The 12,500-nt window shown below is 43.5% G+C and overlaps 1 protein-coding gene across 2 annotated transcripts in view; it reads left to right on the top strand.

The window, feature by feature from the left end:
* The window catches only part of LOC123514317 (teneurin-m-like), a 581,802-nt gene that overhangs the window by 122,494 nt on the left and 446,808 nt on the right, over positions 1 to 12,500 (top strand). The window lies entirely within an intron of this gene.

Raw genomic sequence — 12,500 nt, 5'->3', positions numbered from 1 at the left:
ACCACACCTGTTCATCCTCCCGTTACACATCTGTCATCCTTACCTGTTTTTCCCACACCTGTACCTTCTCGTCTGTCTGTCACCCACATCATTTATCGTTGCCATCTATCAGTCATTTGTTCATCCTCTTTTATCACACACACCTGTCATCCTCACCTGTCGCGCCTCCCCCTCCCGCACCACCGCGGGAAAGAGCTACCTTTCCATCATTTTGAGCGGTGGGTGAATGGCAGTTCTAAATATCCGTCGTAGATCCGAATTACTAGCAAACGTTCGCAATATTGTTGTTGACACCCTTTTTCAATAGAGAACATGTGCATCGGCTTACACACTTGATATCTGGGCTTCTCGGCCATTGTTTTCACCGAGAATATTTTTTTTTTTTCTATTTTGTGGTGTAAAATGTGGCGTTCGCATTTTTTGAAACCTTTTGGGTTTGCTGTGTGTTGGCAATAGTTTAATCCTTGGGTAGAAAATAATTTGTCACAGTTATGTGTATGCTTCAACATTTTCATGTTTAGTATTACGGTATAATGATTTTGTGTGAAGAACAAAAACCACAGCGGCACGGAGGACGAGGAGGCTGCACAGCAGAACACTGAAATCAAATCTGACGTATTGCTTCATGTAACAGTCACGAATTATTTTGTCCTCGTAGGGAAGTGGTGAAGTGCCTTTAACTGACAGTGGGAGCTGTAGTGTATGCGGCAACGACTCGCGCCGCGGCTTTAGCATACACACTGGCTCATCCACTCATAGCTGTGTGCCCTTTGTTCCAACTGTGTGTTAGTGTTGACCTACGCGGGTAGTGGTCGCCGTAGTCCTCTAAGACAAATGCAAATATCCTGCCGTATTTGTCATCTGAACTTTAATAAGTCCAGTTTCAAGCTGATATTTGCTTCACTCGAGAATATTTGCAAGAGAGCACAGTTTTATTTTCACTTCTATTTTCTTAATTTTCTAGAATTAATTTAGGAAAAGAGAATTTTGCAGGATTAAAATCATTGTCTTTCGTTGCATCTGGTTCATTACTCATTACTAAGTGGTGTAGTTTTCCATATATATATATATATATATATATATATATATATATATATATATATATATATATATATATATATATATATATATATATATATATATATATATATATATATATATATATATATATATATATATATATATATATATATATATATATATATATATATATATATATATATATATATATATATATATATATATTGGTGCACACGTGTGCTTCTATATACTTGCAAAAGGGGTATACGCAATATATTCTTTCTCATGACCAAACCGTGCATTTGGTCTTCATGAGAATCGGCACTTGGGGGAAGACCGTATGGAGAGGCGCGATGGGAGTGGGTAAGGAGAGTGAAAGGAAGGAAGGTGGAGGATCAGGATGAAAGGGAAGATCAGGGAGGACAAGGAGAGCAGCATGTGCGTGGAGCGATGGATCATGAAGGATCAGGGATAAAGGGAGGAATCAAGGAACACTGAAAGAAAGGAGAAAAGAGGAAGGGAAGCACTTCCTGTTTACACCTCGCAGGGCTCTTGAGGCACTCTATTCCGACACTCAGGTCATGGCAAAAGGGTGGCCCACGTCCCTCGCCCCACGCCTTATGCTATGTGACACTGCATTGGCCGCGGTGTGTGTGTGTGTGTGTGTGTGTGTGTGTGTGTGTGTGTGTGTGTGTGTGTGTGCGCGCGCGCGCCCGCTCGCTTGCATATATGCGCGTACACATGCATAATTTTCATATCACTCTGTCAGTCACTTGTACATTTAGAAAGACAAAAAATTGGGAGTGCATGTACCACGTGTAAAGTATTTTTTTGTGGGTCGGTGTGTTTTGGGCAGAGGTGTGTGTGTGTGTGTGTGTGTGTGTGTGTGTGTGTGTGTGTGTGTGTGTGTGTGTGTTTGTTTGTTGCTTGGCGTTTTCACTAACGAGTCGGGGGATGTGCTATCAGTCATGGATGTTGCTAATTGGTAATTCAACACTCGGGGCTGCAGCGTAATGGCGGAGGCGGCGGCGGGGCGAATGGAACCCGAGCCGCGGGAAGACTGAGGCAGGCGGGAGGGCGGCGTGGCAGTCAGACAGTCAGGCAGTGAGGCAGTCAGAACAGGTACAGGTGAGCAGCAAGACAACGCGCCAACCCCTTAGGCACACTACGAGGCTCCAAATACTTGAAAGAGAAAAAAAAAAATTATATATATAAATATATATATATATATATATATATATATATATATATATATATATATATATATATATATATATATATATAGGTAAAGCTCCTAGTCCATTTAACGAGGCATACGCAGACTAGATGATTCAGCTACCAATAGTAATAAGCAAAGTTGGTGCGGTTGCAGTTATGATGCTTTTGTGGTTTGTTTTATTTCTATATCATGGAAAAAAAGGTCACTGGCCGTTCTCCTGGCCCATGATTGTCATTCCGGTAATTGGATGAAAAATACCGACGCAGGATACTGTTGGGGCTGATGAAATGGTAACGAGATTGCGCCGCGCCAAGCTCCGGCTAAGTGAAGTGTGACGCGACGATCCGGCCGGCGTGGGCTGAGGTGGGGACAGAGGAGTGTGTGGGAAAATAGTGAATGATAGATAAATATAAGCGAATAAGCAAAAAAGAAAAATGTATATATAGAATTGTATAGAAATAGTGGAAAAAAGGTTAATGAAAAATAAAATGTCAGGCAGCACAGCGACCATATATGAATTAACTAAAATGGATAAAAAAGGGAAGTAAATTCATTAATAAACACACAGACTCACATAAAATGAAAACACACACACACACACACACACACACACACACACACACACACACACACACACACACACACACACACACACACACACACACACACACACACACACACACACACACACACACACACACACACACACACACAAGCACGCGCCACACATGCACGCGCCACACATAAAGCTACACGGTAAACGAAATACCAAACTACTGAGAAAAAGCAAAAAAAAGAAAAAAGAAAAAAACTAAATAAATAAAAGATGAGAAAAAAAACTAATACTAAAAATTGGTATATTAAAAAGTAAAACATTTTCCGTCTGCCAAGGTCTTTATTTCGTGACATTTTCTCTCTTATATATATATATATATATATATATATATATATATATATATATATATATATATATATATATATATATATATATATATATATATATATATATAAGTTAGAGGAATTGCACGCGTCATCTTCCCTGCTTGGTGGAGCTTATCAGGGTCTTTTAACGGTACCGGGATGAACACTGATGAAAAACACGACGCTGAGTTTCGCATCATCACCCACTATCTCGTCCTCCTCCTCGTCCTCCTCCTCCTCTTCTGTCTTACTCTTCCTACTCCTACTTCGCCTCCGCCGCCTCCGTCTCCATTCACATCGCCTCGTCTCGGTCCCTGCATCGTTCCTTATACTCACTCGTTGCTTCTCATATTCTGGCTCAAGTCATTCATTTTTTCTCCATCCTTCCCTCTTCTCTAATCTTGCCTTTTTTCATATTTATTTATTTTTCCAATCTGCTTCCTTCTTCATTTTCTCTCTTCGCTGCTGTTTTCTTTATTGTATTCTTTTCTTTTCTTGTTCTTTTTTTCTTCTTTGTTTTTATTGTTCATTTATTTCCTCCTCCTCCTTCTCCTCCTCTTCCTCTTCTTCCTCCTCCTCTTACTCCTTTTAACTCTTTTTTTTTTTAGTCATTCGTTTGCAATCCATTTTCCTCACTGTTATGCTCTCTCTCTCTCTCTCTCTCTCTCTCTCTCTCTCTCTCTCTCTCTCTCTCTCTCTCTCTCTCTCTCTCTCTCTCTCTCTCTCTCTCTCTCTCTCTCTCTCTCTCTCTCTCTCTCTCTCTCTCTCTCTCTCTCTCTCTCAGCGCTCCTTCAACCTTGCCTGAGGACGCCGGCAGGTGACAGGCGGGACACCAGGTCCTCCCCACACACCTAATTGCTTATTATTCCTTAAATTGATCTCATAACTATTAGAATTAGAACCTAATTAGTTGTTTATTAGTTACCTCAGTCGCACCGTAGGAGTCGCTGCAGGAGGGGACTAATCCAATGGAGGCGACCCGTGTCATTACCAAGGGCCTCTCTAGGTACCCGTGTATGGCCCTTCCCGCGGCTCTTAAAGCTGGAGTTCAGCCCGGCAGGTGCAGCTGGGCGCCAGGTGAGCTGCAAATGACATCAACATCACGCTAACGTTCCAATTTGTAAACGTTTTTGCTCTGTCCGTTTTTGGTGCTCGAACGTGCATTGGGTGGACATGTGTGTGTGTGTGTGTGTGTGTGTGTGTGTGTGTGTGTGTGTGTGTGTGTGTGTGTGTGTGTGTGTGTGTGTGTGTGTTTAGCACAGACATATTAAAATGAAAAGTGTGCGGACAATGTTATAAGAATTCGTTTAGTGTTTTGAAAGTACCACGCCCATGCAAATGTTCACTGGCGTTTGTATACACACACACACACACACACACACACACACACACACACACACACACACACACACACACACACACACACACACACACACACACACACACACACACAGTAACGAAGAGCAACTCATCCTCCACTCTTAGCACACATAATCCTCTTCCTCTCCTCAAACACACCAACTCAGAAATTCCATTTTGAAATTTGCAAGTAATTACGAAAGTGGAGATAATAATCCAGCAGCGATCAGCGACGAAATCCAGTACACAAATGCGAAAATGTATTACTTCCATCGTCCTCTTCTCATCCACTCCTTCCCCGCCCTCGTCCTCGCCGTCATTTTTATCCTTGTCCCTTCCTTAGTCCACGCTCACTCCTCGCCCTGCATGACAAGTGTGTTCTTAAGAGCGGCTCGGGCATTGTTAAGGGATCTAAGTTAGTCATGACGAGGAGAGGCAGCGCTGTGAAATATGGACAATAGGTTTTATAAAAGCAGGTAATGTAGCGTTATACTGGTGTTCAAGGGGCTGAGAGAGAGAGAGAGAGAGAGAGAGAGAGAGAGAGAGAGAGAGAGAGAGAGAGAGAGAAATTGGAGGCCTTCTGCTCATCGTGAAGGTAGTGTAAACATTGGAGTTGGGTCGATGGGAGGCGCTCCAGGTAAGAAGCGACTTCAGAAGCTTCGGCAGCCGGAGAAAAGTGGCTGAGCGGGGAAAGTCAGTCGTGGGCAGCTCCCGACTTAACCAGTCTTCCACTTCTCTCAAGAGTTACACCAGTGGAGTTTCTGTGCGGCTGCCCTGTGTGGATGAGAGACAGGAGAGTAGCTCAAGTGTGGATACGGTGGAGGGGCTTTCAGTGCTTGAGCGGAGTGTCGTTTTTTACCTCTTGAAGTGGTACGAAAATTTTACACCTGGCGGACACACCGCCGGAAGGACCCTCCCAAATCCTCTCATCCCGCCGTAACCAGATTCCCGCTCCCGCCATGCCGCGCAATTTATCTGTGTGGGTCGGTGTAGGCGCTGAGGGGATCATAAAAGGAATTTTCGCCCTTCCGGAGATTTTTAGCTTTTTCACATACTCGGGAAGTGGGACTCTTCAATTTTTGGTGGCTCATGAAGGTGGTGTAGGGGGAGAAGGGCGAGCCCAGCCAGGCTTTGGGGGGGACTGCTACAGACATAGCATGCCTGCCCTCTCCATCCCGCAAGATATATTTTTTTTTCTATCTTTTTTTGTGGTCTGTGTCGGGGCTGGAGAAAGTAATGTGTGTTATGAATTTTTGGCACCATTTTGGAGAAAAAAAATGCATAATTACTAATGTTAAAGTTGGAGTTTGAATATTTCAGGGGCGGGGAGAGGCGATACCTGACCATGGGAGGGACGAGATTTTGCTAGCGTTCTAATTATTTTGTCCCTGTGCATAAAGAAATGTCTGTAATTAAATTAATGTTTCCATAGTTACTACGACGAAATTGAAAATGGAATCCTGCTCCAAGGCACGACCTCAGAGCGGACAGCACGCAGCTTATTTACAAACATCTGACTTTGAGGGCTTCATTGTGATGCTTAAAGTTGCATTTTGAGTACCGGCGCCGCGTCTGAACTCTACAGCGTGTCCCACTTTCTGCTTCTTTTCAGTCTTAAGGCATATGCTGCATCAAGTCTTTCCTCATGCACGTTCTATTTTTTTACTGTCTTTCTAGTCCTCCAGTCTCTAAATATATGTTTCCTTTAAATTGTTTCTTGTAATGTTCCTCTCCTTTACCAAGTAGTCCCTTCTTACGATGTACCTTAGGTGGGGTCCTACCATCGTAAGGTCTGGTTTTCGTCCTGTGTTTCAGTTTTATCATACCCAATGGATTATTACTGCTCAGATATCCCGTGTCCTCTCCACTGTCCAGCACCACCTCCCACGTGTCTCCCATAATGGTCTTCTCGAAGGTCATTGTGCTGCCTCCCTTTCTATACTCTGAGAATGTCCGTTTCTCGTGTCAATATTTTCTGTCTCTGCTCACTAATGCCCTGTCTTCTGCAGCATTTGGCTTGTCTTCCCCTATCCACGGAATTAACCTTTTCTCTGCCGCGTCCATCCTTCAACAGGTTTCCAGTAACTCGTTATTCTGTGTCGTCTTTTATCTTCTCTTCGTGTCCCCAGCTTTCCTTTCCTGAATGATTTTTCCTCCGTGTCCTGTGTGGGCCTTTCTTCCAACCCTTTATACTGTACTGGATCCCCTTTTTCACTTGTGTTAAGCCCGGTAGAAGGAGGGAGCTCTTTTAGGAATAAAAGGTATATTAAAAAGCTGTCAGCCTTTCTAACGCTCATACTTGGTCTGATCAGAAAACTAAGTGCGATTCCTGTGCGTGTTGTGTTGCGATGTTGGACAGCGATGACTACTTTTATTAATGTTTTTGTTCCATCTTACTAATGTATAGTTTTGCGCAGCTCGAACTGTATTTTTCTTTCTTATCTCTGCGATGGAAGGTGTGTAAGAACTCTAGATCAGAAATACAAATACCTTATAAGATTAAAGAGTAGATGGACATTGCTTGTTCTGGTAGTTTGTGTGGTAACATATTCATCGGTCTTTAGTGGGCGGAAGGTACATCATAATCCTTGTAAATTCATAGATATGTTCATGTTCGATGAAGTCTGCCATTTCACTCCTCCCTTTCACCAACAAGAATTCCAACTCTCGTCACCTGAACTACAAGTATCGCCTGCGCCTTCAGCTTTGCGAGGCATCAGCTAAATATCCACTTGCGTTTTTTTTTAAATGGATTCATTTGAGTCTTACGTAAGTCAGTAAGCATTCTTTTTAGCAAGCACGAGTGTGTTTAAATGTGTAAACTATTATGACATGGAAAGAAGACACATATTCAAAATACCGTGTATTATTCCAGCATACTTCGTGGCTTATACAGTTAGTCATCATCTCTGGACTATTAGAAATTTTCAAGAAAATTATTAGCGCAATTCACAGCATTGAATATGACTTGAAACAAATCCACATTTTGAGAGACTAAAAAATTCATTATAATGCAAAAACAACAGTAAGCTACCCTATCAATGGTGAGGTGGTGGTAAATACAAGACACTACGTCACACCGCCTCCAATGGAAGAGGAGGAACGGAAAGGAGTGGTGGGAAAGTTGTCCCTAAAAAAACCGTCAGACAGCAGGCGGATGTGTGCATAAATGCCTGTCACAAAGCGTTAATTATACCTTTGAATCGGACACCCTGCACCCCAGGGGACGCCGACCATGCAGGGTGACGGCAGGAAAAAGCTTCCACCCGACACTCCTCCCACCCCTCCCACGCCACCCTCCCTCCCTCTCATGCCTACTACCTACTCGCCCACTTATTCTACGCACACACACACACACACACACACACACACACACACACACACACACACACACACACACACACACACACACACACACCTCCATGTTAGCGAATATCGCAGCTGTTGCTGAAATTCCCTACGTTTCTGTGTGTAATTTTTATTTTACTCTATTTTTCGACTTGACGTTCCGCAGGAGTTTTATAGATCGAGATGCAGTGTTCCAGTGCAGTATTTTCCACGGAATCGTGTGAGAGGCTTCGGCGTTGTCGGCGGCGGCGGGTGTGGCGGCGGAGACGGCATTGTTTAATCTCTCTTTTTTTCCTAAACAATAGCAAATGTGTTGTTGTGGGGTCCGTATAAAATTTGTCAGAAACACAGGAACTTAAATTCTTGAAAGGAAAGCGATCTTTTTCTTGTCGCATCTTTCCACGAGTTGGCGGCGGAGGCGGAGACGGGAGAAGAAGACGAGAAGGAAGCAGGAGGGACTTGGGGCGGCGGGAGGATACCGGGTGGGATGGGAGGGCGTGGGAGGGATCGGCGAGCAAGTTTGTATTAATCCCGAGACGCCGCCCAGGACACCAACTTTTTACCTCTTCTCCCGAGCCTTGTTTACCACCTGTAATTAATCTTGCAACTTTGCCTTTAAATCATGTAAATTCATCTGTGAAAAAAAAATGTATATGAAAATTTCAGTGCCGGGTTGTGACATTACCTGGTGAGGGCATTTGTTAGTAATTCGTGGCTTGGTGGTGGCGGTGGTGGTAGCGGTGTGCGATGGGTTAGTGATAGTGATATTGGTGTTGTCGTCAGGTGTTGGTACTGATGGTGGTGCTGTTTCTGTCTTGTTACGTGGTGGTTGTGATCGGACTGATTGATCGCGGTGTTTTGATTTAAGGGCCGCCGTGGTGCAGTGGAACGAGGGGTCTCTAAGCGCACGGATTCGAATCCTGTCCACGGTCCGAGTGTAGGTTGGGCCTCCAAAAAGTATCCCCTTTAGCCCATAAATTCCCGTGAAAAGCCTACATAGTATAAATAAAAAAAAAAAGTGGTGGTGGTGGTTAGCTAGTTTCGTTACCCAAGATTATTTCCATAACATGTTAGTCGATTCTGTATCCTGATGAAACGGCCAGATTTTTTTTTTTTTTTTTTTTTGTCTGATCGCGTAATCATTGGGAGGTTGTCTTAACTCCTTCAGTACTGGGAAGCATTTTTACCATCACTCTGGTACGATTAGACCATTTTATTTACATTAGGTATAGTCTATGGATGTCGGAAGATTAATAGCCAGAATCTTCAGTATTTTAATCCCCACTGAAGTTTCTGAAGAGATATAAAACACTAAATGAAAAGCAAAACGAATATTGAAACTTCTCTTGGCACTGAAGGAGTTAATTTCACTGATCACTTCCTTTCCCATCAAGAGAGAGATAGCCAACGGTGTGATTACATTTCGGCATTGTTATGAATTCCCAGAGGTCGAACATCTCGCTTTGCCAGTGTTCCTGAAGTGAATTATCACCAGGAACGCCGAATTACATAACTTACATTATACAATTGAAATCAACATAACCAAAATCTGTGAAGCTCTGAGAAGTAATCTTAATCAAGAGGAACAACTTGTCTCCATAGTGTATCTGTAGTTGGTCTTCTTAGGTTCTGTGTAATAAATAACGGAAGTAAGTTGCAGTGACAGACTGACGGGTACCAGTAAAACCTCCACCACTTTCCTCTGTATCTGTCTGTTTTGCCTGCTGGTCTGTAGGGAGACAAACAGACGGGCGAATGAATGTAACAGAGACAGAGATGTAGGCAAGAAAGGCAGGAGATTGAATTGAAAAATAAAACAGGCAGGTATAAAAAACAACGTTGCAGGAAGGAAGGCAAGCAGGCTGGCTGAAAGATGCCAAGGCTGAGAGACAAAGAAAGACGAATAGAAAGGCAAACGGAAAGGTAGACCTTTACTTAAAGAGAACACGCAAATAGATGGACGAGGAGACAAGAAAAAGACACCACTCAATAAGTCTCAAAAGGATAACTTTTCCTTTGATGAGAGAGAGAGAGAGAGAGAGAGAGAGAGAGAGAGAGAGAGAGAGAGAGAGAGAGAGAGAGAGAGAGAGAGAGAGAGAGAGAGAGAGAGAGAGAGAGAGAGAGAGAGAGAGAGAGAGAGAGAGAGAGAGAGAGAGAGAGAGAGAGAGAGAGAGAGAGAGAGAGAGAGAGAGAGAGAGAGAGAGAGAGAGAGAGAGAGACGTATTTTTGCACTTTTTATGTTTTATCCTTATATATTTTCCTTTACCGTCAGTCTTCAGGAAGAGTGACGTGAGTTTTTGTGCTACAACAACACTGATTGGGAATTTGATAGTGCGCATGTGGTGTGTGTGTCCATGTGTGTGTGCCGGCCCGTCTCTGCATGACAGGCGGTGGGCAGAAGGTACCACGCCCACCTTCACCTGCCCATGCCGCTTTACGGGTGAATATGAATATCGTCAATGCTGTCTTTAACTTACTGTTACTCGTTCCGTCCCACTTCGTCAAATTACTAGGAAGGAATTATTTATTGTAATGTTGGTGGACATCTTGCTTTGTGGCTTGTCTTGCCTCGCCTCATTCATCATTAACAGCGCGCTTCTTCCCAACAGAGGCGTATGAAAGTTTTTCTTGGCCACATCCTAACAAAGAGGGAAGGAATCCTCTTACTGATAAAACCTCTGGTGTAGTATGAAAGTAGGTTTGCTGGGATCCTTGACGTTTACTCAGCACCACGGAAAGGCTAAGTGGATTTTCAGATTTCAGTCTCCCATTATTTCCTCGTTCTATTTAGTTGACCTGTGATACGCCTTAAACAGTTGGGGCTTGAAGAGGACGCCCTTTAGTATTACCCTTTATTGGCGGGCTATTCACGGGAAGCGACTGGGCCTTTTGCCTGAGAGAGAAAAAAAGTGAATAGAAACCAGTTCCTTTTAAACCGCAGGCGAAGAGGCGCTCTAGACCACCTGAGAAGACTAGGAGGAGGGTGAAGGGAGGCTGTGGAAGCAGGAAGGACGAGAGTGAAGAGTGAAAAAAGGCGGCATAGTGAGCAATGAAGCGTGGAATGAGTTGGGCTTACTCATTTCAAACACCTTAATTTAGTTTAGTTTGACTCTAAGTTATATTAGATTCTGTTGGCTTGAGTTACTAAGGCAAGTTAGATTATGAACACTAAGCGATATAATGAGCAATGGAGCGAGGGTCGCGCTGGGTTCCTTAAACATTTTAATAGATGAAATGTTGCCCGTCAGCGTGGGTCTTCCCTACAGTGATTGGCGTTCGGCTCTCCTTCCCTTGCTGGTGAAACGAGTCTCGGGCAGAGCAGACATGGAAGCTGCCACGCACATGATGTTGCTATTAAGGCGCTTTATCCATGGGAATGTACGTAGAGTGTCGTGGACAGCGTGAGTGTGGTCTGTGATGTATATTAAAAAATCTGGTAAGTGATGGGTAGTAGGGACTACCTGCCGCTGCGCCGGTAATGAATATCACAGGTTTCAAAACAACTGTATAAAAATAAATGCCTCTTCAGAGACAGTTAATGATTTACTCTTTTTCATTTGCATGTAGATCACGGGCAAAAAAGGAAAAAAAATGAAAAAAAGGAAATAAAGACAAGAAAAAAATCGTCACCTTCTCCTGTCGTCTAATTGTGTCCAGTGTGTACTAAAATTACTGTTGCCAAAAGTTAATTGCATCAAGGCGAGAGTGGTAGTGTACTAGTCTCAATAACAGGTGATGTAATCTAGCGTCATGGAGGGGACACAGGTCCCTATCGGAAGAGTGGAGGAGAGGATAGATTGCCTGCAAGGTGAAAATGGGCGTTATGAAGATATATACCGTTGCCTGCAAGATGCTCCCGGGCGGTCATGCCCTATAAACAAAACTTGTGAATCAATAGGAACGATGTACAGGGAGAAGGTGAACGTTCCAATCGTTCTGTGTCTGTCCACTTATAATGGAGACGTGAGGCATATTGAGTTTCTGACTTTCTGGGCTGTGCTGGGCAGTTGAGTTCCTCCCGTGTATAGAACACGTCAGATAAGCAAGTCAAATAGTCATCTAAAAGAACGACTCACTAACTGAAAACCAACTCATCCGGTTATATCCGAACCATTTATCTTTCCAAAGAAACTTCCCAGTTATTTATTGACTTCCAAAACAGATGACATCGCAAATACCGAATTCAATTTGCACCGCCGCTAATGAATGATTCTGTAAAGCTGGGATTCACATTTTATTGTTTAAGATATCGAAATGACATCTTAAATGTTTGCAACGGAAAGCGTTTGTGGGGGAAGCAGCGGAATAAAGCTAGTGTGGTGTGGCTTGGCAGCCAGGGAGGAGTGAGATCACACTTGAGAGCGTGGACATCAGTCGAGATGGCCAGGGGCACGTGGCGCCCCGTTTGTGATTTTCATGGACTACTAATCTAAGGTTCATAACTCGCAGAAAACTGTAAGGGTATCTGTAGTATAAAGGGTTTCCATGAAGATACACAGTCTCACATTATTACCAGCGCCGCGCACCACGTGCCACATAGTAAATCCAGACTGAAGCAGCTGCAGTTACCATCCTTCTTGAATATACCAGTGGAAACTTGCCGTCCCTCTAGCTGACACTTGTAAAAACAAAC

Source organism: Portunus trituberculatus, chromosome 37 (genome assembly GCF_017591435.1).
Source record: "Portunus trituberculatus isolate SZX2019 chromosome 37, ASM1759143v1, whole genome shotgun sequence".
Classification (NCBI taxonomy): Eukaryota; Metazoa; Arthropoda; class Malacostraca; order Decapoda; family Portunidae; genus Portunus; species Portunus trituberculatus.
This window is presented reverse-complemented; position numbering and strand designations above follow the sequence as displayed.